Genomic DNA, 27,680 nt, shown 5'->3' with positions numbered 1-27,680 from the left:
GGTAATGGGGCGACAAAAACGCCAGAGGGGACGGCTGGAGATGCAGCATTCTACAGCCAGCCAATCACAGCGCTTGGTCATGAATATATGCAAATGAGCTCATGGGAAAAACAACCGACTTCTCAACGAATTTCTCCTAAATATTCAGCAGGGGCGGTCATTTTCTCAGCAGGGGCGATCATTTTCTCAGCAGGGGCGGTCATTTTCTCAGCAGGTCACTGTTGATTTTTTTTTTTTTTTTAAAGTCTCCATAAGGTAAAAGTCTGTGCCATAACTGGCATATAAATAGAGAGGAGGCATGTGTATATATTGCCGGGCGCATGGGCCTGCGCCTGTAATCCTAGCCACCAAGGGAGGCTGAGTGTTGGATCGCTTGAGTCTAGGGGTTCTGGACTGCCTTGTGCTCATCCGTTCGGGGCCGCTGCACTAGTTCGGTATTTGTGACCCTGGGGGAATCAGAACTAACCAGAGTCCTAAAGTGGGAGGAGGCCGGCCCGGGACGGCCCAAGAGACCCCATGCCGATCGACGTGTGCAGCCGCGCCTGTGATAGCACCTACGGTGTAGAGCTCTACAACGCAGGGCAGCACTGGACAACACAGCGTGACATCCACTTTTCTTTATAGGCTGAACTGGATGGACAAATGTCTTTTTTCGGCCTTACTAACTATGTAACTGTGTGCGGTGGGACCAGGGATCATGGAGTGTCATGGCATCTATGAAGCTGCACCTTGTTAGGTGGAGATGGAGGTGTCATGTCATATATGAACTACACGATGAGAATCTGGAATTGCTTGCCTGAGGAGGTGGTGATGGCGAACTCAGTTGAGGGGTTCAAGAGAGGCCTGGATGTCTTCCTGGAGCAGAACAATATTGTATCATACAATTATTAGGTTCTGTAGAAGGACGTAGATCTGGGGATTTATTATGATGGAATATAGGCTGAACTGGATGGACAAATGTCTTTTTTCGGCCTTACTAACTATGTAACTGTGTTTTCTGTAGTGTTGGCTATGAATGACTCCTTAATAAGGTTGCCGGCTTATGGCTGTCATGATTATGTGACCTTATAATGAAGGATGTGGCAATTACCGCTGGATCCAGCATGGTATAGATAGGATTTAACTTCTTTTTTTTTTTTTCCTTTTTTAATAAGGTTACAATAATGATATAGTGCTGTACCTCCTTTATACATTTCCGTTGCCAGTTCATACCTGGCAGAACAAGCTGCTTCAGCCAGATCCGTCTCTTGGAGTGAAGCTGGTTGCAGTTGAAACTGGTGATATTAGGGTATGTGTCCACGTTCAGGATTTGGTCAGGATTTTATGCAGGTAAAATCCTGACCAAATCTGCACCTGAGGTCATTGGCAGGTCACCTGCGGTGTTCTTGCGTGTTTTGCTCATTGTAAGGACATGCTGCGTTCTTAAAAGACGCGCCGCATGTCCATTTTCGCGGGTCTGCCGCATGCATCTTTTAATGCATAGTGGAGACGGGATTTCATGAAATCCCCTCCACTATGCTGTAACATCTGGACGCTGCGTGTTTGACCCTGCGGCTCAACACAGCGTCAAACACGCAGCGTTTCCTGAACGTGGAAACATACCCTTAGGGCTGTTGTGCAGGGACAAACTGTTAAGGGGTACAGCAGAGCTACAGTTCCTTAATTCTCTACCTCATTAGGGGTCTCAGAGGTCAGATCCTCAATGATCATAAAGTGATGGCGTGTCCTTGTGCTATGACATCACTTTATAAGCTAGAGATATCCTTTATTGTGCCCGTATGTTGATAATGTAAACTATAAGTAAGAATTAGGTAGTGAATAGCCGTTATTGTAGACTTTGGAATCCAAGTAGACCCTGCTGGAAGGCAACGGAAAATGTAATAGATGCCTCAAAAGAAAGCTGAGTAACAACCCTGGTTCCCTGAGTTTGTCTAACACTCCAATAGGTTTTTGTTCAGCTAATCACTGTCTTATTTTTCATTCTTTAGACATCTGCATTACCAAATCTGGGATAAACGAGCAAGTCTGCAGAATATTTCAAAACACAATAAAGTGTTCTATTCCCCTAGATTTATCTTCAGCCAAAAACCAAGAAACAGTGACTATAAACGTTTGATTTCTGTCAAATAACAATTCGTGTTTCTTTGGATTCCATCATTGGAGAATTTAAGAAAATAGAATAAACACATGACATTTAAATAACTGCAGGAAATTTCAAGATTGGATCTCATGTCTTTACTTGGGGACTTCAGTGAGTATTTGGGCAGACCTAATATCCAGCTCCTAGCATGGGCTACTTCACATTATGAGGATGGAAACTGGTGTCCTCAATGTCCAGAGACGACCACCGGTAAGGAAAAGAAATCTTTCTACGGGACACAGTGTTTACACACCGGTTAAGAAGAAGGCAAGTGGAAGTGAGGGAAAGAACATAACATCCGAATCCCATAACATGACAGATTGTTCTGCAGAGGTGAATACAATGTGTTCAGGCCAACAGGTAAGATATGGATGCGGGACAGAACAATAATTCCATTTATTCATTGTCAATAAGAACCTATCCACTGAGAAATAGTAAATTCTTGACTAGCTGCAAGTAGGTAGTAAAGAAACACATGTTTTCTTCAAGATTCTTTGAACATTCCTGTAAGCAGAAGTTATGGAACATGACACACCTTAGCATTTCTGCTCACACTATTAAAGCATTAATGTACTTTACTTGTTGTATGCTAGGCTTTACCAATCCCAACTCCCATTTATTTAAATGGAACTTTGTGCGGATTGTTGTCAGATTTCCAGCAGCAGTGTGGAAGGATTCATAGTGGTGTAGAGTCCTGGAAATGAGTGGCGTTCAGATCACTTACTTTCTAAAATGATCTTCCCATAGGTTATGGATGCTTAACAGAAGAACATCAGGACTTTACTATCTGCTGGAAATATAAAGGCATGTGCACAGAAGGTCTTTGAACGTCTTGAAGAAGCTCTAAAGAAATGTTAGAAAGCATTAATGTATGCCCAGCAAGCTGAGGAAGACTTTCTGTGCATATGGTCAAGCTTTTGAGCTACTTCTAACTGCTTCATGTTTCCAAAGATGAGAAATAGTTCAAAGAAGTGACCTGACCATTCTTCAGGCAGCTTTTGCTTAGAAGCCACTCGCTAATTCATCCATAGAAGTAAAATATAAAACTCAGCCGGCTATAAAATTACTGCAAAGACACAAAAAAATACGCTTGAGACATAACACGGCCAATGTTTTTCTGAAGCGTTTTCTGCTTCTAAAAGATGCAACCAACTACGGACTTACATTCAAGGTAGCTGATAGAAGAGAACCATATGTGGGTTAAACAATGCATAAAGCTTTATTGAGTGAGTTCATTTTAAAATGCAGAAAAAGGCCCAAAAGCAATTTACAACAAAGTGTCCAGCAGGGAGGGGGGGTCTGATCCTAACACACTATACTCCTAAAAGTAATTTGTATGTATATTTATAGATTTACATAAAAGGACAATATATATAGCAAAGGTAACTAGGGAAGAATATGTATCACCAACAATTATTTTATATCCTGTTGATACGAAGTGATACAACTACAATCAAATTATAAATAAGATACTCCTGTAACCTTAATGCAAGATCAAATCAAATAAAAAAAGTGGTCATACTAAGGCGTGCCAGTATTGATGGAGGATATTATAAATATATGTATTAATCACAGCCTTAGTATAAATTCAGTTGGTTCCTAATGATGTATCATAGGACCAATGTGGGGTTAATGTATCCCATATTGCTAAATATACATATCCTGCAGCATTAATAGGTAAGCTGTAAATACATATAAAGAAAGTATGGCACTATACCTTAGTAAGAACGTCCACACACAACAGAGTATACTGCTAGGATAAGTCAAGTCTTCTACCCCCAATGTCCCCAGAAGAAGCTCCGGGCAAAACGCGCGTCGGGGTGAAGGGGGAAAGACTTGACTTATCCTAGCACCATACTCTGTTGTGTCACTAGAAGATACAATCAACTTGGGCTTTTTGTGACTACTATGATCACATGATAGTCGGGGAACAGTCGTAACTATTCTGCACACTCTATACAACTTTGTGTTTTCAGAGACTCTACATCTGTCACCTTTAAGCTCTTTAACATGCTTTATATATGTGATTCTTAGCAGTCTTTCTTTTCTTTAGGACTGTGGCAGCGATGACGACCTGTTTGGAGAATATGACAGCTTTGCCGAGGACCCATCTTTGCTAGCACAAATGGATTGCTTAGAAGAAAAGTGTAACCAGGAGGCTGCAAGCACTTTACCTCTTACTCAGAGACCTGACCTATCTAACCAGTTTATGACACCCCTCAACCCCTCTAAATCCACTGTTCAAGATAAAGAGTTACTAAATCATCTGAAGAGAAATGTATTGCTTACGGAGGGAAATCCAGACTCCTGGGACTTATCTGATGATCTTCCTTGTTCGCAGCTCCTCTGTTAGGAAGATGCAAATCCAAAATCTGTCACTGAACAAAATCTTAATGAGCGCAGCTCTGACAAAGCAAATCCTGTGTACACAGCCATTGCTTCTTATATAAATGCAAAAGATGGAAAAACGAAAAGTCTGCGGGACAGTCTGAAGAACACACTGGCTGGAAATGCTAAAGCACATACCCCTCATATCTCCAGGACCAGGCAAATAAAAGAAACCATCATTATGGAGGAACTTGACGTTGCCCAAAAGACACTGGAGATGTCGTCTGAAATCGACTTGGGACCGTTCTACGGTTTACCCAGCAAAGTCGCTGAACTTATTGAACACTATAGAGGCATTAAAAAACTTTATGGTAATTAAATACCTCGGTTTCGATGTCGCCACTAAACCAGAGCTGGAGCTAGATTTTCCTCCAACTAGGGCAAAAGTTAAATTGCCCTGTATCTAAATACCCAGATTAAGGCAAATTGGCTTGTTTGCACCCCCACCAGGTACCTGTGGCACATGCCCTGGTTGCCCACCCCTACCAACGCCCCTGTAAAAACGACTGAATTCTATGACAAGTAAAATGTATGTTAGGGACTCCTAGCTTTGCTACTTTGATAGAAATCCTGAGAAATGTTTCCTCTGCTGTAAGCCTATCACTCCACATCCTGCATCGGTTAAAGGGATGAGTTAATCATTCTACTATTGTTGCCTAGCCTAAGCATTTTATTGTGGCTGATATGGCGACCGTTTTGCAATGGTTGCACCGCTTTTATCTTATCAAGCATGTATGGGCCCCACCGTGCCCCCTGCTTATTGTGCTATCTCACAGAGTTACTGGATTTTTTGTACATAACAAATTTTATTAGATAATTAAAATACATGATTGCACAATACATTATTTAAAAAATATCTGAATGAAATTAAGCATATATCTGTGTGAGGGGAACGGAGTGTGCAGAATGAAAGATCATGAGTAGAGGATGTATTACAAATATGTACTTGAAAAATTCAAAAATGTTATGTACACCTTTTGGCTGGATCACGAATTTAATAACATGTAATTCAATAAAAAAAGGAAATACAGTTCATTATAAATAAAGTGTAATATATAGTTGATGGTAACAAATAGAACTATGAGAGAACATAAAACACAACTAGTGATGAGCGAGTATACTCGGTGATCTCCGAGTATTTGTTATTGCTCGGAGATACAGTTTTCGTCGCCTCGGCTGCATGATTTACGGCTGCTGGACAGGCTGAATACATGTGGGAATTCCCTAACAAACAGGCATTCCTCACATGTATTCAGCGTATCTGGAAGCCGTGAATCATGCAACTGAGGAGATGAAAACTATATCTCCGAGCTATAACAAATACTCGGAGACCACCCGAGCAACGAGTATACTCGCTCATCACTAAACACAACCAAAACCTAATATAGGGCCAAAAACCCTGGAAAAAGCACACCACAGTTCCCCTCACACCACTCTAACGTGTGGTTCGCTGTCGCTTCTTCAGGGAGTCTTTCTATTAGATTGTGGTTGTATTTTATGTACATACTTGTAATGCATCCTCTATTAATTATCTTCCATTCTGCACACTCCATTTCCCTCACACAGATATATGCTTAATTTTATTCATATATTTTTATATTCCGTTTTCTAATCGTGTTGTGCAATCATGTATTATGTTTTTCTGTTATAAATTATCTAATACAGTTTGCTATATACATTTTCCTTGAATACAACTTCTTTTTGGGCATTATATATATATATATGTTTAGTATTCAGGTTTTTTAATATATTATCCCTTATTTTTGGTATTGCTTTTCTGTATAGGTTTTTTTTTTTTACTGGGTTTTCTACCTGCAGTAAAACATTTCTTTTTTTTTTTCTTCAGACTGGCAGCATACATGCCTAACTTTGGAATCCCTACGACAGCGGAAAAACTTGATTTACTCCTTACCAACAAGTGGCGGTAAAACTCTTGTTGCAGAAATTGTAATACTTCAAGAACTTCTGTGCAGGAAAAGGGACGTGCTGATGATCTTGCCTTACGTTGCTATTGTACAGGAGAAGGTCTGTTTTGTATAATTTTTAGCTGCTCTGTAAATCCCACAAGTCACATTTATATTAATCAGTGTAAGATTTCTGTATTACTGTATCAGTAAAGGAGTGCTAGACTGCCCCTTTTAGTTCTCCATTGAACTTGGTGTATTCTTCATCTGCTGCTGCAGCGTATTAATATAATGGCATTTAATTAGCTCTAGCAGCTTGTAAGTTATCTTTGTAAGTGATCCTCGTAAGGCCACATTCACACGTTCAGTATTTGTAAGCCAAAACCAGGAGTGGAACAATCAGAGGAAAAGAATAATAGAGACACGTCACCACTTCTGTATTTATCACCCACTCCTGGTTTTGGCTTACAAATACTGATGTAAAATACTGACCAAATACTGCTAGTGTGACGGCAGCCTATATCTTAAAACTGTTGCTTTAGCCTGGACTATACATCTACCCAAAGTGTGATACAACTTGTTGCTGTTCCCAGGATATGGGACGATGTATAATAACACAATTCTACGAAAAATCTGGTTTTCAATGTTTGGATAGCGTTTAAAGGGGTATTCCCAACTTGTGTATTTATGGAATATCCTCAGGATATGCTGCAGATGTAGATCCCACTAATGGGCCCTTCTTTCATCTTTAGAACAAGGCATCGTCAATGATGCGGTCAGTGGAGAGTCAATAGGAATTCCCATACAAAGCAACATAGGAGTTCCCACAGCTTCATGGCGCATCAATGCTCCGTTAATAGGGTCAATATCAACATGTAGCATCCAATTATGGCATATCCTGTAGATACTGCATACAAATGAGATGGAAATACCCATTTAATCGTAAGTAGGCTGGTGCTTTACCGACAGATACTGCATAGTATTGCATTTGCTTCCCAAGGTTCGTGGCTTGTCCAGTTTTGGAGTAGACCTGGAGTTTTTGATAGAGGAGTATGCTGGCAGCAAAGGAAGATTTCCGCCAATAAAAAGGAGAACCAAAAAGTCCTTGTACATTGCAACAATTGAAAAAGGTCACAGTCTTGTCAACTCGTTGATTGAAACTGAGCGAATCAGTGACTTGGGTCTGGTCGTCGTTGATGAGGTAAGTCCCCTTTTTGTACCGATGTAGTGGGCTACCCTAAGCATTGTGCCGAGGACGCACTCTGCAGCTGACATTCTGCATACACAGTATACTGACTCTTCCACTGCTTAATAGGGTCATCCTTTCAGTTTAAGGATTATTAGGAAAATAACAAATCTCAATACCTAAACCAAAAACATCCAGTTTTTTGCCCAAAGAAGGATATGCATCCCAGTGTGTTCACCTATGGATGTGAGAGATTGCTCCTCATTTGTTCGTTAGTTCGTTCATTTATTCATAATTTGCATAGAATGGACTTCGGCATGGATTAAAGTGAATCTGTCAGTATGTCCTTAGGCGTCTATATGGGCAGGTAGGTCATAATAAGCTGAATAAAATGACACCTTGACATCTGCGACCTGATGGATATTCCAGAGAAATCCTTGTTTTTCTTATAATGTGTAAATGAGCTATTCAGAACTTTGAGCCGGACATACTGTAGATATCACCGACAATCTGTCTCCAAAGCTCATGTTACATAAAAGATGTCGTTACCAGTGTGAAATATGTAATAACTGACACTCTGACCTCCTGACTTGCATGTCTTTTTCGCTAACTACATAGAGCTCAATAAGCTCTGTGCAGTGAACAGAATCAGCGACCCTGCCGATTCTTATGTAGGACCTGGTGACAACATATCGGCATAGTAGAGTGGACCTAGATCAGCTCTACCAGTTAGCACAGCAGAACTCCTAATAATTCCCCAGTTACAGGAGGGAAAAAAAAAATAAAAAAATCCACAGATCTTTTGATTGAGGGGCAAATTATGTAAAAAAAAATACTTCATAAGTATTTTTTATCTGCAAAAAAAATGAAATAAAAAAATCTGACAAAAAAAAATAAAATCTTTTATTATGATATAAAAGCACACTCCTGTTTAAAAAAAAAAAAAAAAAAAATTGTAAGAAAACCTACCAGGGAGATTTATTTCTAAACTTTTTTCAGCTTTTTAGGCCTCTTTCAAATATGTTTTTCACAAATCTATTGAAGGTTGATGTGTCCATGCCCCTGTTTGTTGTCATGGACACGGTCCCCCCCCCAAAAAAAAACAAGTCACGTAGATCTTTTCAACGTCTGAATGACGTCTTCATATCACCCATAATCTGTAGTACGGTTAAATTGAAAAATAAAATTAAGTCTTGGGTGGGAAAATAAACAATCAAAATAATGTGGCTGAATAAATATGTACAGTTTTAAACTAATATTTTGTTGTAGTACTGCCTGAATTCTGACAGTGTTCAGTCTTTTTGGGCCGGATTCTCTCAGTATGGCACATCCAGAATTGGCAATCTGTGCCCACTCCTCCTTGTAGTAGGCTCGGCTCCATACATCCGCATTGGACCTGTGCCATACATACAGGGTGGATGTCGGGAGGGAGTCCAGACTCTTCTAAGTCTAACTAACTCTGTTGTGAATATTTCTATATTATGTATGAAATGTCTTTTGTTTTTTTCCTCTTAGCTGCATATGCTCAGCGAAGGAAGTCGCGGTGCAATATTAGAAATGACTCTTGCTAAGATTCTGTACACAAGTGGTAAGTTGTCCGAACCTCTCCACAGTGAGAAGTCCTTTGGGGTGGTGGCCTGTAGTGGTTAGTAACTACTAGTGTTGAGCGATACCGTCCGATACTTGAAAGTATCGGTATCGGAAAGTATCGGCCGATACCGGCAAAATATCGGATCCAATCCGATACCGATACCCGATACCAATACAAGTCAATGGGACTCATGTATCGGACGGTATCCCTGATGGTTCCCAGGGTCTGAAGGAGAGGAAACTCTCCTTCAGGCCCTGGGAACCATATAAATGTGTAAAAGAAAGAATTAAAATAAAAAATATCGCTATACTCACCTCTCCGACGCAGCCGGGACTTCAGCGAGGGAACCGGCAGCGTTGTTTGTTTAAAATTCGCGCTATTACTTGGTTACGTGAATTCCCGGCTTGTGATTGGTCAGGTCGGCCATGTTGCCGGGACGCGGACCAATCACAGCAAGCCGTGACGAAATTGCGTCACGGCTTGCTGTGATTGGTCCGCGACCCGGCAATATGGCCGCCCTGACCAATCACAAGCCGTGACGTCACGGGAGGCTGGACACGCACTCATTTTAAAATGGGCGCGTGTCCAGCCTCCCGTGACGTCACGGCTTGTGATTGGTTAATGGCGGCCATGTTGCCGGGACGCGGACCAATCACAGCAAGCTGTGACGTATTTTCGTCACGGCTTGCTGTGATTGGTCCGCGTCCCGGCAACATGGCCGCCCTGACCAATCACAAGCCGGGACTTCACGTAACCAAGTAAAAGCGCGAATTTTAAACAAACAACGCTGCCGGTTCCTTCGCTGAGGTCCAGGCTGCGTCGGAGAGGTGAGTATAGCGATATTTTTTATTTTAATTCTCTCTTTTACACATTTTAACATTAATGTTGTTGCGATACCCGATACCACAAGAGTATCGGAATCCCGGTATCGGAATTCCGATACAGCAAGTATCGGCCGATACCCGATACTTGCAGCATCGGAATGCTCAACACTAGTAACTACCAAAAGTGGTCCAAGGAAGAGCAGCTGGTGAATGAGGAGCAGGGTTCTGGACAACAAATCCTCATTATTGTGCACATGGGGAGTGAACGCTAATTTGTGTGGTCGGATTCTACAGAAGAGTTACTGTATCTTATGCATTCAATATTAACAAAAGGAATCCGCACTCACTCAGCTTCTTAGAAAAGGTTAATGTCTATTTATTCCATGTGGCAGGACAATCCTTTGACATGCAGAGGGAGCGGGGAAGTGAAGGGGGACAAGAACCATTTTGCGCCCATCCCAGCCCTTCTGCTGGTCCAAACCAAATCTATTTTTTTTTCACTTTTTGCAGTGACTGTATCATAAATTGCTCATAAATGAAAGTTTGTTGATAAAAAGGTGTCTGATTAGTCCCATACACAGAACGTTGATTAACGAACTTGAGCAGCGCTGGCTATTTTGAGAACTGGTAACGTTTCTCCTTGTGGAAAGTGACATGCCAAGATGAGGAGACTTTTAAGCCACAATGCTCCTCTGGGAAATATGCAAATTGTCACTTCAGAGAGGAAGAAGACTAGAACTCTAGCGCCACCTATAGGAAGTAGCAATCCTAATAGTCAATATCGACTCTCTAACGAGCCTTGTCACATGACTTGGAGCAGGGGTGGAATCGCCATTGATGCAACCTGTACAGCCACACAGGGGCCCAGATGGTAATAGGGGCATCTTCTAACTGCAAAGCAGCTCTGGTAACATACACGTCCCACTATGATGTAATCCTGGTCGCTGTATATCAATAGGTAGGCTTACCCTTTACACAATGCTTCTATGGTAGGAAACAGCGCCTGAAGACATAAATCCTAAACACTGAAGAATAATACTTCCTAATGGATGCTTGGCAATAACGCACTATAAATGTCATAATTCAGCTCTAGCTTTCCTGAAGAACATAGCAACCATAGGTTAGCCATATGAAACTTTCCGTTAACTCCAGTGGATATGCTCTCATATGTTGTAATGTGAGAAGCTTACATGGATGTATCTTGTGAAAAGAACTTTGTAATGAGGTTTGACAACCTTTGGGAGAACTATCGGAAAGATTTTTATGCTCTGAATTTTTTTTTTTTTTTCTGATTTTCCCTTTTGTCACTTTTATAATAGAAGAGAGCTTTTCCTAAATGAGACTACGAGCTAAAATGCTGATAATCTACTTGTTTGGCTTCTCTTTTACAGAAAGCACACAGATCATTGGAATGAGTGCAACATTAAACAATGTGGGTGAGCTGCAACAGTTCCTGAAGGCCGAATTTTATACTGACAACTTCAGACCTGTAAGCGGTTTCATTGATATGTAGTGTGTATATAAATATATAATCTCATGTACTTCTTCTTTTTTGGAATATTGCTTTTGATTGTTTATTTAGTATATAATTTTCTTTTAAAAGGGTTTTACTTTTTTTTTTTATTTTTTATTTTTTTTAAAGGGGGCCCAAAATGATTCCTGTGATGTAAAATATCAAGGAAAGACAGTATTTAAAGCCCCTCCCTGACGTATCGCCACCTGTCTTTATTTTACATGACAGCAATTATATGGGGATAATTTTCTAAAAGTGGGAAACTCCATAACATTTTTTCCCCATTTTGTAAGGGTAGGGGCTCTATATAAAGTAAAGAAATAAGTGTTCTGAAGGTCCACCACTCCTGCAATTGCCACTATATAATACTGCATTATCCACGCAGCAGCTGTCAAGCCTTATTTTCTTTCCTTGGTGTGTGGCCAATTCTTTTGGATGCAAATGAGAGAAAAGGCTACATCCACTCCTGGCTTTGTTTAAAAAAAAAAAAAAAAAAAGAAAATCCGATAACTGGGCAAAAAGTATTAAATCTTCTTACTAACAACTAAACCATCCAATCAAAGAAGCTGGAGACCTCCATTAAAGTAATAGACAAATCTTTATTAAATACAATAACAATTAATTAAAACATAAAAGTTAGAAGGTAATACATGATTGGACAACACATGGTACACTTAGGTAAGAAACGGTATCAATAATAACACAAGAATTTTTATTGCATAATTATTCTCCAAAAACGCCATCTTCATTGTGTAAATACGAGCTTTATATGATGTATACCAATGTGGATTTATTAATAACATTCCAGAATAGAAAAGGCAGGAAAGGGCACGTTTATACATCTCTCTAATTGTACTCCGTAATGGACCTTTCCAGCCTAAGAATATATCACATCTGTCTGCTTTAGGCTATGTGCACACGTCAGGATTTTCTGCAGAATTTTTCTGAACAAAACCAGACTTTTTCTGCAGGAAATCCGCATGCGGTTTTTTCCGGAGCTTCCCATTGCATTAAATAGCGGCAAAAACGCGAAAAATCCGCAAAATTAATGAACATGCTGCGTTTTTTACCGCGATAAATTTTTTTCCGCGGGAAAAAACCCCATCATGTGCACAAAAATAGCAGAATGCATTAAAAATGATGGGATGCTTATGTATGCATTTTTTAAGCGTTTTTACCGCGGAAAACTGCCCAAAAAAACCCGCGAAAAATCCTGTGCACATAGCCTTACTTGTGCTGGTTATCAAAAGTAGGGGGAGACCCCACATCAGTTTTTTCAATTATTTATTTGCATAATACAAGTACAGTAAAATACGCAGGCAAGGCACTAATTAGATCTATCTGTCTATCTTTGCACATCTAACACCTAAAAATCTTGCTATTTCTATTCTGGTGTCAAACGGACGGTGCACACGGGTCACACTTTGTAATCCGTGTGCTGGACGTATTGACAGACATGCTGCTGAAAAAAAAGGAACATGTCCACGGGTAGGCCTCGCTGACATCCCCGTAGATTTTAAAGGATCCATTGTCACCACACGTAGCGGACACAATGAATGAATGAAAGAGGCCTTTAGCACAGCAATCTATTAGGCCTTGTATTACACCACTTCATATGAGATCACATTTCATCTATCAGTCACCTCAACTCACAGATAGTCAGTGTCTTCAACAGCCAGGTGATTGACTGGATAGGACGCCATCTTATTTGGTCCTGGTGGGAACCCTAGAGCAGTGCTGCGGGAGAAATAGTGGTTTAAAATGGTGACATTTATTGCTTTATTTTATCATTTCCTGTGACAAAGCCCTAAAAAACCCTTCAGTCAGATTATGGTATGAAAATGGTGGTAAGAAATCCGCTCAAAAACCAACAGATGTTGTCCATGGGCACAATCGACCCCATTACTGCAAGACAGTAGTCATAGCCGCCATGGATATAAAATGTTAGTAATTCACCCTTTACTTTTTACCAGGTTGAATTAAAAGAGTTTGTAAAATTAAGAGACAGTATATATGAAGTTGACAATAAATCAGAGAACAACTTTACATTATCACGGCTGCTGAACTACAAGGTAAATCACTTTTTTTTTTTATATCATTTATTTATCACCCACATTCATTAGAACTAATGATGTGCGAACGTGATCGGATTTGGTGCCACCCGAGTGTCTTTGTCGTGCTCAAAAAATATGTTTGTTTCCCGCGGCTGCATGTCTCTCGGCTGTTTGACATCCGCAGCACATATGCAGGGATTGCCTGTTTGTTAGGGAATCCCCGCATGTGTTATGGCTGTCAAACGGCCGCAGACATTCAGCCACGGGGACTCGAACATATTATCCGAGCACATCGAAGTCACTCGGTTAGCACCCAAGCATTCTTGGATAACATCTTATCCGAGCACGTTCGTTCATAATTAGAACAAATTGCCCATGGTGCCAAATGCAACCCATTAGTGTTCGGAAGAGAAGCTACAATGCTATCATGGATTCATCTAATGATGGGTTACGGAAGCACTTGACACTAAATTTTTCAGAGCTGCAAGACTTTGTTTCTCCGACTCTTCATTGGGAGACACAGGAAATCTTTATCCATGGTTTATATCTTAGATTAAAAAAAGTTGGCTCCTCCCCTACCAACACCCAGATGTTCAATCCACAATTCTGAAAGCTTCAAGACTTCCTGATTTTGTTGGTCAGACTAGGATCAAGGCCCAAAGGTCTTGGATGTCACATTTTGATATTTTCATTTGTAAGGTCTCTTTTTAATTTTAGCATTACGGTCTTAAGCCAGGGTAGGCCCCTAGGGGCCATGTCCCTGACTTAACTGTAATTTTGCAGAAGAACCTGACTTCTAAGCCTCAGGTCAGGAATTACGCCAGGGCAGGGCAAACTTGGGACCAACGTTTTGGCCACCTTGGATCAATGGAACCCCAATCTGTTCTTGACTGCCCTTTTAGTCCTTTCCTTTTGTACCGATTTAAAGACATCTCTACGCTCCAGCTTGCTAGCAAGGTGTTGTTTTTCTTTTGGCGATCTCATCCATCAGGCCACTCTGCCCTCGCCTTTCACTCTTTCTCGGGACAGGGTTGTTTTGTGTCTGGCACCATCCATTCTCCCAAATGTGTTGTCTACCTCCAATCTTAATGAAGAGATTGCTTTCCTTCTTTATGCCCTTTTGCCTTTTATCTCTTTGAGACATTATTACACATTCTGATGTGGATGTCTTTCCCAGCTCCATTCAGACTTTCAAATGCTTTGCTTGTCATCCAGGTAGGCCTTTGCAGAGGTCCGACAGCCTCCAGGGCTGCTATTGCCTTCTGGTTTCAATATACTATTGCAGAAGATATGGCTAAGCTAAGGCTCCACCGGTGTCGTAGAAGACTCCTGGGCCGTACGCCTCCTGGCATCTGTTCTCTTCCGTAGGACCACTACTTAGTCTTCAGGCCACATCTTTCCAGAGCTCTTACTTATTCTTTGACGGATGCAAGTCTTTGCAAAGGGTACTTGAAGAGTCATTCACTCTGTTGCTAACCTGAGGGATTGCTATTCCTCTTTCTACAAATTATTAGTTTTACCACTCAAGGGACTGCTTTGTGATGTGCCATGGTTTCCTGCGTCCTCCCAATGAAGCATCTGCAAAAAGAGGATTTTAGTTACTCACATATAATCTCTTGTCGTACCCTTCATTGAGGCACAAAACACCCTCCCTTGGTGATCTTTGTTTTGCTTCAGCTCCTTTTGCACTAGGTGAATAGCTGAGTGTAGTTGGGGAAGAGACTTTTTTTTTTATATATATATATATATATTAAAGTGTAGATTTAATGTCAGCCTCCAAATAGCAGTAGATTTCCCATTACGCTAATTACAACAGATATTTTACAGTGAGTACCAAAAATCCTCTTTATTCAGTATAGCATTTTCTGGGATTGGTTTACTTCATACTTGAGATTTATTTAGAGACTGATGTCAGATTGCAGTTTTAACTGTTTTATTACAATTACGGTACCTTTAAAACTGCATGAAGATGCCGCGGCTTTAAAAATTCAGTAACAGTTTGGGATGAGTGGGCGGCTGGGGGTTATTTTTTAGTTTTTTTGTAATTTGCACAATTGCAAAGGGGTAATTTTTTTTTGGGCAAGCAAATAAAAGATATAGTTCTTATTACTTTAATATTCTATATTATTTCTTTTCATTAGTATTCAAGTAACATGCTTAGAATAGATCCTGATCACATCATTGCCCTGGTGACTGAGGTCATTCCTAATCAGTCCTGTCTGGTCTTCTGTCCTACCAAAAGGAACTGTGAAAATGTTGCAGAAATGATTTGCAAATACCTCAACAAGTAAGATTTTCCTTCCTAAACATCTTTGATAACGTAAATCTGCCACTATAGAAGATTTAAATAGTTTATTCTTGTATGACCTCAATAACTACCGTACTTCTTGAAAGATTTGTTCATTGTAAACCTTTTTTTTTTCTGCATGATTATGAATTGAATTTGCCCATGTAATGAAGAGCATACTTGAGTCACAGAGAAGCCGAAAAGAAAGCACTGATTGACGACTTGAGGAATACCGGCAATGGCATCATGTGCTCAGTGTTGAAGCGTACCATTCCCTTCGGTATTGCTTACCATCACAGTGGGCTGACCAGTGATGAGAGGAAATTGGTGGAAGAAGCCTATTCTTCAGGAGTTCTGTGCCTCCTTACCTGCACTTCTACCTTAGCAGCTGGGGTGAATTTACCTGCCAGAAGGTCGGTGCTAGCCAATTTCACGATTTACTTCATTGAAAAATGTAAAGGAAACTTGTCAGCATGTGTTTACTTATTTGTCCCCAATAAAAATGAGACATTTTTGTAGAGATTCACTGTGTCAGTCATGAAAAATTTAGCGAAGAAGCTGTATGTAAATTGGACTGGAAGTGCACTGAGGGCGAGGCCATGCACTTAGAAGACACGCCCTCAGCACAGTCCAGTGTGATTTGCATATGGCTTCTGTGATAGATTTGTCATGATTGGCACATCAGATCTCTATCATTTTTAGTGGGGATATGTGCCTGTACAGTCTTACTACACTTCCATATGTAAGGAATTTCCTGACCGCTTCCCTTTAAAAGAGTAAAGTAGTGTGAGTGTATTAATATACTCCCCTACTGCTGCTCTCTCAAGATCAAGCATCGTTCTCCTTCACTTCTCGGAAATGTCATCCCTCTGCAGACTCTTCAGGTCCCACTGCACTTTGCATGACCCGGAAGTGGCTTTTGCTATATAAGTCTAGAGGGCGTCAGAGCGAGGCTTTTTAGGCCTGCATTGTAAAAGATGCATAGAGTGACCCGGCTTGTTGCATTTGTGGTGACATCACTGAGAAGAGGAGCAGAAGGGCGCTGGAGTCCGGAGAGAGCAGCGGTAGGTGTGCATATTAATACACTCACAATACACTACGTACACACATCCACCTATATTTTTTTATATTAAATGTGCTTCTTTAAAAGGGATGTACAGTGCCTTGAAAATGTATTCCTACCTCGTGTCCTTTTCCACACTACTCCTGTAAGCTTAAATGTATTTTCTTCCGATTTTATGTGATGTACCAACACAAAGTAGCAAGTATTTGTGAAGTGTAAAGGAAATGAAACATGCATTTCTAAATATTTGAAAAATTGAAATCTTAAAATTATGTGATTTGTATTCAGTTACACTTAGTCTATACTTTGTAGGACCACCAATCACTGCAATTACTGCTGCAAGTCTTTTGGGTATGTATCTACCAGCTTTGCACATCTAGAAACTAATTGCTGGAAAGTGAACCTATGCCCCAGACTCAAGATTTTTGCAGCATCTAACAGGTTTTCTTTTCGGATTTCCCTGTATTTAGCTCCATCCAACTTCCCATCAACTCTGACAAGCTTTCCTGTCCCTGCTGAAAAGCATCCACAGAACATGATGCTGCCAGCCTGCCACCACCATGTTTGACGGTGGGGATGGTGTTTTTAGGGTGATGATCAGTGTTAGTTTTCCACCACACATAGCATTTAGTCCAATATCTTCTACTGTGGTCTTGTCTGACCAAAGCACCGTCTCCCACATGCTAGCTGGGTCCTCTACATGGCTTTTCTCAAACGGCAAACGTGACTTCCTATGGCTTGCTTTAAAAAATAACTTTATTATTGCTACTCTTCCATAATGGCCTGATTTGTGGAGTATATGACTAATAGTTGTCCTCTGGACATATTGTCCTACCTGAGCCATGGATCTCTGTAGCTCCTTTAAAGTGACTTTGAGCCTGTTGGCTGTTAAATCTTATTAGTGCTTTCTATGCTTGGATACTTCTATGTTCCTTCCATTTTTGTATATTGAATTGAACAATGATCTGTGCGATGTTCAGAGTTTGGTCTATTTTTTTTATAACCTAATCCTCTTCCCCACAACTTTATCCCTGACCTGTCTGGTGTGTTCCTGGTACTGTTTTCATGGTGCTGTTTGATTCAATATATTCTCAAATAAACCTCTGAAGGCTTCACAGAACAGCTGTTATTATACTGAGAATAAATTGCACACATGTGAATTCAATTTACTAATTATGTGACTTATCGAGGCAGTTTCATGTAGGAGTATCAGGGGGCTGTATACAAATGCAGGTCACAATTTTCAGATTTATATTTTTTGAATAATTACAAAACTGAGTATCATTTCCTTTACACCTCACAGAAATGTATTACTTTGTGTTGGTATCTCATACACAATCAAAATAAAATACATTTCAGTTTTGGGGTGTAATGTGAACAAAAAAAAAGTGGAAAAGTTCACGGGGTATGAATACTTTTTCAATGTACTGTAATGTAATACAATATAATTTTATTAGAGCAGATACTAAAAGAGCCTGTTTGTTTATAGAGCCAAAGATATACAAACACCATGTTCTAACTAGACATGAGCAAATATGTTCGGCTCCCTCCTTATTCAGCAAGCTGCAGCGCTTACCGAAGAAGTTGTAGCGGGAACCCAGATGCCTGGAGCGCTCCGATAATCAGGTGTCCGCTCCGTAGCTGCATGTGTCTCGGCTGTGTGACATATAATTTTAGATCAGGCGCACAACTCTAATAAATACAATTGAAGGGAGGTGCAAAAAGCTAGTAGTAAATAACGATGTATAAGAAGAAAAGGAAAGCACTACCGTAATGCCTGCACACTACATCACACAAATATAGTATAAGAAGAATAACAAGCTTTATTTGGCACACAATAACAAAAAAAACATAAAACATAACTAAAACCAAACGGGAACGCCACTCATGGACCCCCCACCATAGAACATATATACCGTATATAGGATGCCAGAAAATCAATCAAATAAATACAAAACGCATAAATGTATAATATTACAAAACACACACACGTGTGTGTGTGTGTGTGTATATATATATATATATATATATGTGTGTGTGTGTATGTGTGTGTATAATCTCCATTGCACCCGAGACAATATAGAAATGTAGTAATACGGTGGACACCCCAAATTGACCCTGGAAAAACTCCGAGCAGGTTATAACAAGCGCCGGTAGGAAATTCCTACATGAGTGTGACCCGATAAACAAAAAATATATCCAAACCTGGCCAAAAATTCTGCAAATGCATATAGATGAAACAATAGCCAAAAGGCAATAACATATATGCTGATAAGGCTATAGAAACCAGCCAGAAATGAATAAATATAAGCCACAATAGTTATGTGGTCAGAGAGTTATAAATGAAGGCAAACACTCACCGTATTGAGAATAAAGCTTGCCAGAGACGAGTGGAGCGTCCAACCGAATGGGGGACAAGATAAGATGGAACAAGGAGTGGGGCACCCCTAAAGAGACCCAACGCGTATCGCCGTAACCTGTACGGCTTCGTCAGGGGAAGTGGTTGTTAGAGCCACCAAAGTATCTATAAATACCTTAAAAGTGATTAGTACATCACACACCGATGTAGAACGCTGCAGCATGCTGAGGACGGCGCACGGAGGCCGGAAGTGAGCTCACGAACAGAGCGCATAGACCAAGGTAGTGATCGCACATGCGCGAAGTGCAACGCAAATGGCCCGCCTACCAGACACAGGAGACATGAATGTCGGTATACTAAATGTGGCACCTGCGCAGCTCCCGGGAGTCTGGGGAAAGGGACAAAAAGCCCGTTTGGAAAGACAAACAGAGCACAGATCGCACAGGCAAACATCCACATGGGCACAATCAGGAGAACAACGTCAGGACAGGGCAACACACGCAAAGCACATGAATAAAAGAACACGGATGCACACAAAGACAAAAAAGGGGAAATTAGATGATGTAAGTATATATATATAATATTAAGAAGAAACACACATGTTTTACTTATGTTTTATGTTTTTTTGTTTTTGTGTGCCAAATAAAGCTTGTTCTTCTTATTCTATATTTGTGTGGTGTAGTGTGAAGGCATTACGGTAGTGCTTTCCTTATCAGCTGTGTGACAGTCACAACTCACAGGCTCTTCATGCATGTGTTGTGACACATGAATAAGACAACAGTCCGTTCCCTGCAATTTACCAGCATTTGCTAAATTCCTCCAGCTTCTGGATGCCACACACTAAATTGTTGCTGTAAAGTGGTTTCCCCAACAATAAAAGTATACTCTAATCAACACATCTTGGAATAATAATAATTACTCTGTCGCCTCATTGGGGGACACAGGACCATGGGTGTTATGCTGCTGTCCACTAGGAGGCGACACTATGCATAATCTGAAAAAGATTAACTGTGGCTCCTCCTGTGCAGTATACACCCCTGGACGGCATCAGCCTTCTCCAGTTTTTGCTTAGTGTTGCAAAGGAGGCACACCTAAAGATTTTTACTCCGTTTCCCGCTTTCCGACGGGATTACAGATGAAGAAAAGAGGGTCTTCTGTGAGACCCCCGGCATGGCTCCTTCCTCGGCCCCCTATTATGGGGTGCCCAGTTGAAGTTGAGATGGCTATTCCCCATGCTGCTCCTTCCCCAACCCCTCGGGTGTTGGTTCGAAGTCGAGACCCCCCTCCTTCCCCAATTCCTTTTGGTTTCTGGGTTGAGGTCGAGGCGAGGATAAAGGCCCCTGACGGTGTAACAACAGCACCCTCCCTATCCCCCTCTGGGGGTATTAGGTTGAGACACCTCAGGTAGGGCCTGTACAGGCAGCATCCTACAGCTCCCAGCAATGGGCCAGCATACTGCGCCTGCATCCAGGGACCCCAGCCCAGCTGCGGGCTCCTGTTGGGGCCGGGGGGAGTGCAGGCAGGCATGGCACATACAGACAGGCATGGCACATACAGACACAGGGCTCCCAGCGTCCCTGTCTCTGCGGCAGCACCAGCTCTCTACTGCCTCAGGGGGACCCCTCACCGGGCTCCCCCTTCCGCTTATAGCCCCACCGCCATCCTGCCTTCAAATCCGGAGGGGTCTGGTTCAGATCCGACCCCCTCCCGGACTTTCGCGCCGGCCTGGAGCCCTTCTGGGCCTCAGGCATCTAATTTAGGCCCCGGCTTCGGCCTAGCTGAAGCAGCAGCCTCCTCTCCGCCCCCCGGCCCGCCCCCCGGATGACAAATATGACACTCTATAGTGTCATAAAGGGGGTGGATCGAGACAGAAAGGGCGGGTTTTTGATAGCCTTGCCGCCTTTTTCCAGCTCTCCGCCCCCTTCTCCTCCTCTCTCTGCAGCCATTTTCGGCTGCAGATTAACCCTGCATATCCCGGTCTGCAGGACCAGGACCAGGCAGCCAGTCTCCGGGGGGCACAGGACTGTGGATCTTCGGCCCTGGACCTCGGGGCACACTGGTGGGGTAAGATCACAGCTGGGTTATTTTTACTCAGCTGTGAATCCATATTACCTATAAGACTCCCCTGTAGGTTCTCTACCCCTGTAAGGTCCATCTGCTGGCAGCACCTCTGCACTTTGTGCACTATGCAGGGCTCAAGGTCCAAGAGAACCAGGCAGATCTGCTATTATGCATTCTGCACAGCCTGCGGGACCGCTCTCTCCAGTAGTAGCACGTACCCGCATTGCCAGAACTGTATATAACCTAATGTGTCACTCGGTGTCTAATGCCACGCCGGAATGGGCTACTCAGTTCTCGCAATCTATGACGCAGTCTATAGATAACCTAACTTCCACATTGCTTCAGGCTCTGCAGGGTCATGCCCCGGCTATGACCGTTACCCAACAACGGGAGAGCTTGACTCAGGAACCAGATGACCCTGGCACATCCACGTCTAGGTCAGGACGCAAGCGGATCCATAGATCAAGTCCATCTGCGTCATCCCATAGCACACCGTCATCCCATAGCACACGGTCATCTCCCTCTAGGGAGAGACACCGTAGCTCCAGGTCATCTAGACCGTCCCGTTCCAGGGACAGACGATGCAGATCTCCGCAATCACCAACCGGAGAAGGCCTTCTCCCCAGCCCACCCAGCAGGGGACGCCTCAGTGAGATCCCAATCCCTCCTAGCAATACAGCGCTAGTTGAGGACATAATATCTCAGTGATACACAGGATTCGGAAGGCATCTGTGACTCTGACTCGGACAGAGAAACGGAGGGGTCCCTGATCCCAATCCCTCCTAGCAATACAGCGCTAGTTGAGGACATAATATCGTCCATCCATCGGGTGCTGGACACTTCTGATCCGCCACCAGAGGTCCCAGAACATAAGATTTTCTTTGAAGGACCTCTGAAGCCGCCTAAGGTTTTCTCGAACCACCCAGAGTTTAAGGCGATCCTTAAAAAAAACAGCTCTACAGCCTGAGAAAAAATTTGCTAATCGCAAATATCTGGGGGCGAGGTACCCCTTCCCACAGAAGGAGGAATGGACAGATCCACCTGAGGTGGATTAAGTGTCTCCAGGCTAGCAGCATAGACCCTCCTTTCACTGCCAGATAGCTCAACCCTCAGGGATGCAGCAGACCGGCAGGTAGAACGCATAGCTCGTTCAATTTTCGAGGCAGCAGGGGCATCCATGGCTCCCGCGTTCGCCTCAGCTTGGGCTGCCAAGGCCATCCTGACCTGGGCAAAGAATTTACAAGCCTTCCAAGCATCCGCTCCTGAACTGTCGGACCAAGCGGTTCAAAATGCAGTTGTAGCAGATTATATGCTCCATGCAGCTCTGGTTTCAGCAAGGGGAGTCGCGGGGATAGCATCAAACGCCATCACGATTAGGCGTATCCTCTGGCTGCGGGAATGGCAAGCGGACGCAGCCTCAAAGGAGTCCCTCACGCACCTCCCCTACCTCAGTGGGAGTCTTTTCGGTGAACAGTTGTACACTATGATATCCAACGCCACAGGGGGTAAGAGTACTTCTCTTACCCAACTGAAACCTAAACGCACTTACAAGAAGCGTAATCAAACTCTATTCCGATCCTTTCGGAATTCCTCCGGCTGGTCCGTCTCACGTCCGGTACAAAATCGTATCCGTTCCCCACGCAGGGATAACTCACGATCGACGCAAAGGTCGGACAAGACCTGGCAGTCAAAAGCAGGCCAGTCTAAGCCGAGAGGAGGAAAATCCCAGACTTCTCCTCCTCATGACTCACGAACTCCGGATGACAAATATGACACTCTACAGTGTCATACAAGGGGCGGATCAAGACAGACCTTTCACTGCCAGATAGCTCAAGCCTACCACCAAGCGGTCTCCTCGCTTTGTTAATCAGGAGTCATAGTACCGGTACCCACGTCCGACCGCTTCCGAGGGTTCTACTCCAATCTGTTTGTAGTTCCCAAGAAAGGAGGCAGCGTACGGCCCATACTAGACCTAAAACAGCTCAACAAATATGTACGGGTCCGTCACTTCCGCATGGAGTCCCTTCGGTTCATCTTGCGTCCATGGAGAAGGGAGAATATCTCCCCTTCATAGACATACGTGCATATACCCATTGCACCTGCCCATCAGAGGTTTCTCAGGTTCGCAATAGGCCAGGACCACTACCAATTCGTGGCTCTCCCCTTTGGACTCGCCACGGCTCCCAGAGTCTTCATCAAGATCATGGCAGCAACCATGGACGTCCTGCATTCCAGAGGCATAGTAGTCGTTCCATACCTGGACGACATACTCATCAAGGCTCCCACCTTTCAAGGAATGCGAGCTCAGCGTCTCAATCACAACCGATACTCTCAGTTGCATGGGCTGGTTAATCAACCTACAAAGTCATCACCAACCCCGAGTCAGTCCCTGACTTTCCTGGGAATGTTATTCAACACTTCCAGGGGTCTAGTGCTCCTTCCCAAGGACAAGGCACTGGCCCTCCGACTAGCAGATTAAGAAAAGAGGGTCTCTTGTGAGACTCCCGGCATGGCTCCTTCCTCGGCCCCCTATTATGGGGTGCCCAGTTGAAGTTGAGATGGCTATTCCCCATGCTGCTCCTTCCCCAGTCCCTCGGGTGCTGGTTCGAAGTCGAGATCCCCCCCCCCCCCCCTTTCCCAATTCCCTTTGGTTTCTGGGTTGAGGTCGAGGCGAGGATAAAGGCCCCTGAAGGTGACAACAGCACCCTCCCTATCCCCCTCTGGGGGTATTAGGTTGAGACACCTCAGGTAGGGCCTGTACAGGCAGCATCCTACAGCTCCCAGCAATGGGCCAGCACACTGCGCCTGCATCCAGGGACCCCAGCCCAGCTGCGGGCTCCTGTTGGGCAAGTGGTCTTCAGTGGAAGCGTCCATGCCCATCAACATCCTGGAAATTCGTGCCATCCTTCTGGCATTGAGGGCTTTCCATCACTTACTGGCCGCCTCTCACATCAGGATACAGTCGGACAATACCACGGCTGTGGCATATATGACTCATCAAGGGGGGACCCGCAGTACCCAAGCGATGCGGGAAGTGCCACATATCCTCCGCTGGGCGGAGGACACAGGGGCGGTCCACGTTCCGGGTGTGGACAACTGGGAAGCAGACTTCCTCAGCCGACAAGGAATAGACTCGGGAGAGTGGTCTCTCCATCCTGAAATTTTTCAACAGATCTGTCTCCGCTGGGGGACCCCGGATGTGGACCTAATGGCATCCCATTTCAATGCCAAGGTCTCCAACTTCATTGCCAGAACACACAATCTGCGGTCACTCGGAGCAGACGCTCTGGTTCAGGACTGGACCCAGTTCCAGCTTCTGTATATTTTTCCACCTCTCCCCCTGATATCCAGAGTGGTGAGGAAGATCAAACAAGAGGGAATTCCAACCATCCTCATTGCACCGGACTGGCCCAGACGAACATGGTACGCAGACATCGTACAACTCACAGCAGACGCTCCCTGGCGTCTCCCCGACCGCCACGATCTTCTATCACAAGGGCCGTTCTACCACCAGAACTCAGGGGCTCTCAATTTGACGGCGTGGCCCTTGAGACCTGGGTTCTAACCCAGGCAGGGCTCTCGGCAGATGTCATTGGAACCTTGATCAGAGCACGGAAACCAGCCTCTGCCAAGATTTATTACCGTACCTGGAAAGTTTTCTTTACCTGGTGCGAATCTCGTGGCCAGATCCCACGCCCTTATTCCCTACCCAAAGTTCTTGGTTTTCTCCAAGCGGGTCTGGAGGCCAGGCTGTCATTGGGCTCGCTTAAGAGCCAGGTGTCAGCCCTCTCAGTGCTTTTCCAAAAGCGCATTGCTATCAAGCTGCCGCGGAGAAACGCAGCGGTTTACAACCCGCAGCATGTCACTTCTTTGTGCAGAATCGCAGCGATTCTGCACACATAGAAATGCATTGATCCGCTTACTTCCCGCATGGGGCTGTGCCCACGATGCGGGAAGTAAGTGGATAATGTGCGGTTGCTACCCGGGGTGGAGGAGAGGAAACTCTCCTCCAGGCCCTAGTAACCATATTTGTGGTAAAAAAAAAAAAAAAAAGAATTAAAATAAAAAATAATGCTATACTCACCTCTCAGCGCTACACGCGGCCGTCTGGTCTCAGGTTTGCTGTGCGAGCAGGACCTGCGGTGACGTCGCGGTCACATGACCGTGACGTCACGAAGGTCCTTCTCGCACAGCATCTTTGGAAACGGACCGCCGCCTGCAGCGCCGAGGAGATCGGGACGTCAGAGGGTGAGTATAAACCATTTTTTTTTTTTATTTTTAACATTACTATTGATGCTGCATATGCAGCATCAATAGTAAAACCAAAACCCGCAGCGGAAACCGCAAGACAAAACGTGATAAATCTGCAGGGATAACCGCAGCGGTTTTGCCCTGCAGATTTATCAAATCCGCTGCGGGAGAACCCGCAGGGACCCGAACCTACGTGTGCACATGGCCTTAAGGTGTTTAAAGTGGCCTATCACCAGGTTTGGCCGTTATGAGATTTGGCCATCACCTTTCAGGGCTGATATACAGCATTACATATAATGCTGTATATCTACCCGCAACCCGAACTGTAAGACAAGAAAAATAACATACTCATCTGCGGGGCGGTCCGGTCAGATGGGCATCGCTGGTCTTGGTCCGGTGCCTCCCATCTTCTTACGATCCCCGTCCTCCTGCTTGCTTTGTGTGGATGACGCGTCCCTTCGTCATCCACACAATCTGCCCGACACAGCACTCCTGCGCAGGTGTACTTCTCTGCCCTGTTGAGGGCAGAGCAAAGTACTGCAGTGTCCATGTGTCGGAGCTCTTTGACCTTTCCTGGCACTAGCGCACTGCAGTACTTTGCTCTGCCCTCAGCAGGGCACAGAAGTGCGCCTGCACAGGAGCGCGGTGCCGAGGAGACACGTCATCCACACGAAGCAAGCAGGAGGGCGGTATTGCAAGAAGATGGGAGGTGCCGGACCAAGACCAGTGACACCCATCTGACCGGACCGCCGCACAGGTGAGTATAGTAAGTTATTTTTCATCTCTTACAGGTCGGGTTGGGGACAGATATACAGCATTACAGAATACTGCATATAAGCCCTGAAAGGTGATGGCCGTATCTCTTATCGGTCAAACCTGGCGACAGGTTCTCGCTAAGTGTTGTTTATTACATCCACAATTATATAAAAAGCCTAATACCATTTCCTATGTAATCTTTGCAACGGATTTGTTAAGAACGGATGCCATGAAAACAATGTCTATGTACCGTGTATACTCGAGTATAAGCCGAAACCCCTAATTTTGCCACAAAAAACTGGGAAAACTTAATGACTCGAGTATAAGCCTATGGTGGGAAATGCAGCAGCTACCGGTAAATTTCAAAAATAAAAATAGATACCAATAAAAGTAAAATTAATTGAGATCAGTATGTTAAGTGATTCTGAATATCCATATTGAATCAGGAGCCCCATATAATGCTCCATAAAGTTTATGATGGTCCCCATAAGATGCTTCATACAAAGATATGCCCCATATAATGCTGCATAAAGGTTGATTATGGCCCCATAAGATGCTCCATAGAAACATTTGCCTCATACAATGCTGCACAAAGGTTGATTATGGCCCCATGAGATGCTCCAAATAAATATTTGACCCATATGCTGCTGCGATAAAAATAAATAAAGACATACTCACCTCTTATCCTGAACAGGCGGGGGCATCGGCACTTGCGATATTCACCTCTCCCCACAGCATATGCAGCATCAGTAGTAAAACAAGTGCAGGAGTAAAACCGCAGCGGAAACCACAAGACAAACCGCGATAAATCTGCAGGGATAACCGCAGCGGTTTTGCCCTGCAGATTTATCAAATCTGCTGCGGGAGAACCCGCAGAGGACCCTTCCTACGTGTGCACATAGCCTTATAATCTTGTTCAGAAGGAAGGGAAAAAAAACCTGTTTTGTTTAGCATTTGTTCTTCCAATAGGTTTAATATTCCACCTTTTATATTGTAGGCAATAAAGAACTGGCAAGCCCCGAAGAAAATGTGTTCCTTTGTCAAGCTTTGCGCAACTTTTTCCCTAAATTTGCTGTTCTACAGTCCTCCTCCCTCACTGTGAATGGGGAGACCATACCACACATCTGTGCCACCAACCATAACTGCTCCGACCTGAAAAATCTTACCTTGTTAATTCAACCTGGACACCTCTCTAAAGTTTCTATGCAGAAAACTGGCAAACGAAAAAGACCACCTCAAAAAAGGAAAGCTTGTTTACTAAGAGCAATGACCAGAAGAACTACACAACAGAAGAACAGCACCG

General features: G+C 43.6%; 1 pseudogene across 1 annotated transcript; it reads left to right on the top strand.

The window, feature by feature from the left end:
* On the top strand, positions 1-27,614 carry LOC143786594 (helicase POLQ-like; annotated as a pseudogene). The gene is made up of 11 exons (XR_013218308.1): positions 1-255; positions 1,989-2,500; positions 4,194-4,839; positions 6,375-6,553; positions 7,433-7,633; positions 9,134-9,206; positions 11,425-11,522; positions 13,520-13,618; positions 15,742-15,887; positions 16,061-16,300; positions 27,375-27,614. The product of XR_013218308.1 is annotated as a helicase POLQ-like (transcript).
* Positions 27,615-27,680: the final 66 nt, after the last annotated feature.

Source organism: Ranitomeya variabilis, chromosome 1 (genome assembly GCF_051348905.1).
Source record: "Ranitomeya variabilis isolate aRanVar5 chromosome 1, aRanVar5.hap1, whole genome shotgun sequence".
In the NCBI taxonomy this organism is placed as follows: domain Eukaryota; kingdom Metazoa; phylum Chordata; class Amphibia; order Anura; family Dendrobatidae; genus Ranitomeya; species Ranitomeya variabilis.
Note: the sequence above shows the minus strand (reverse complement) of the source record. Positions and strands in the feature narration are given on the sequence as shown.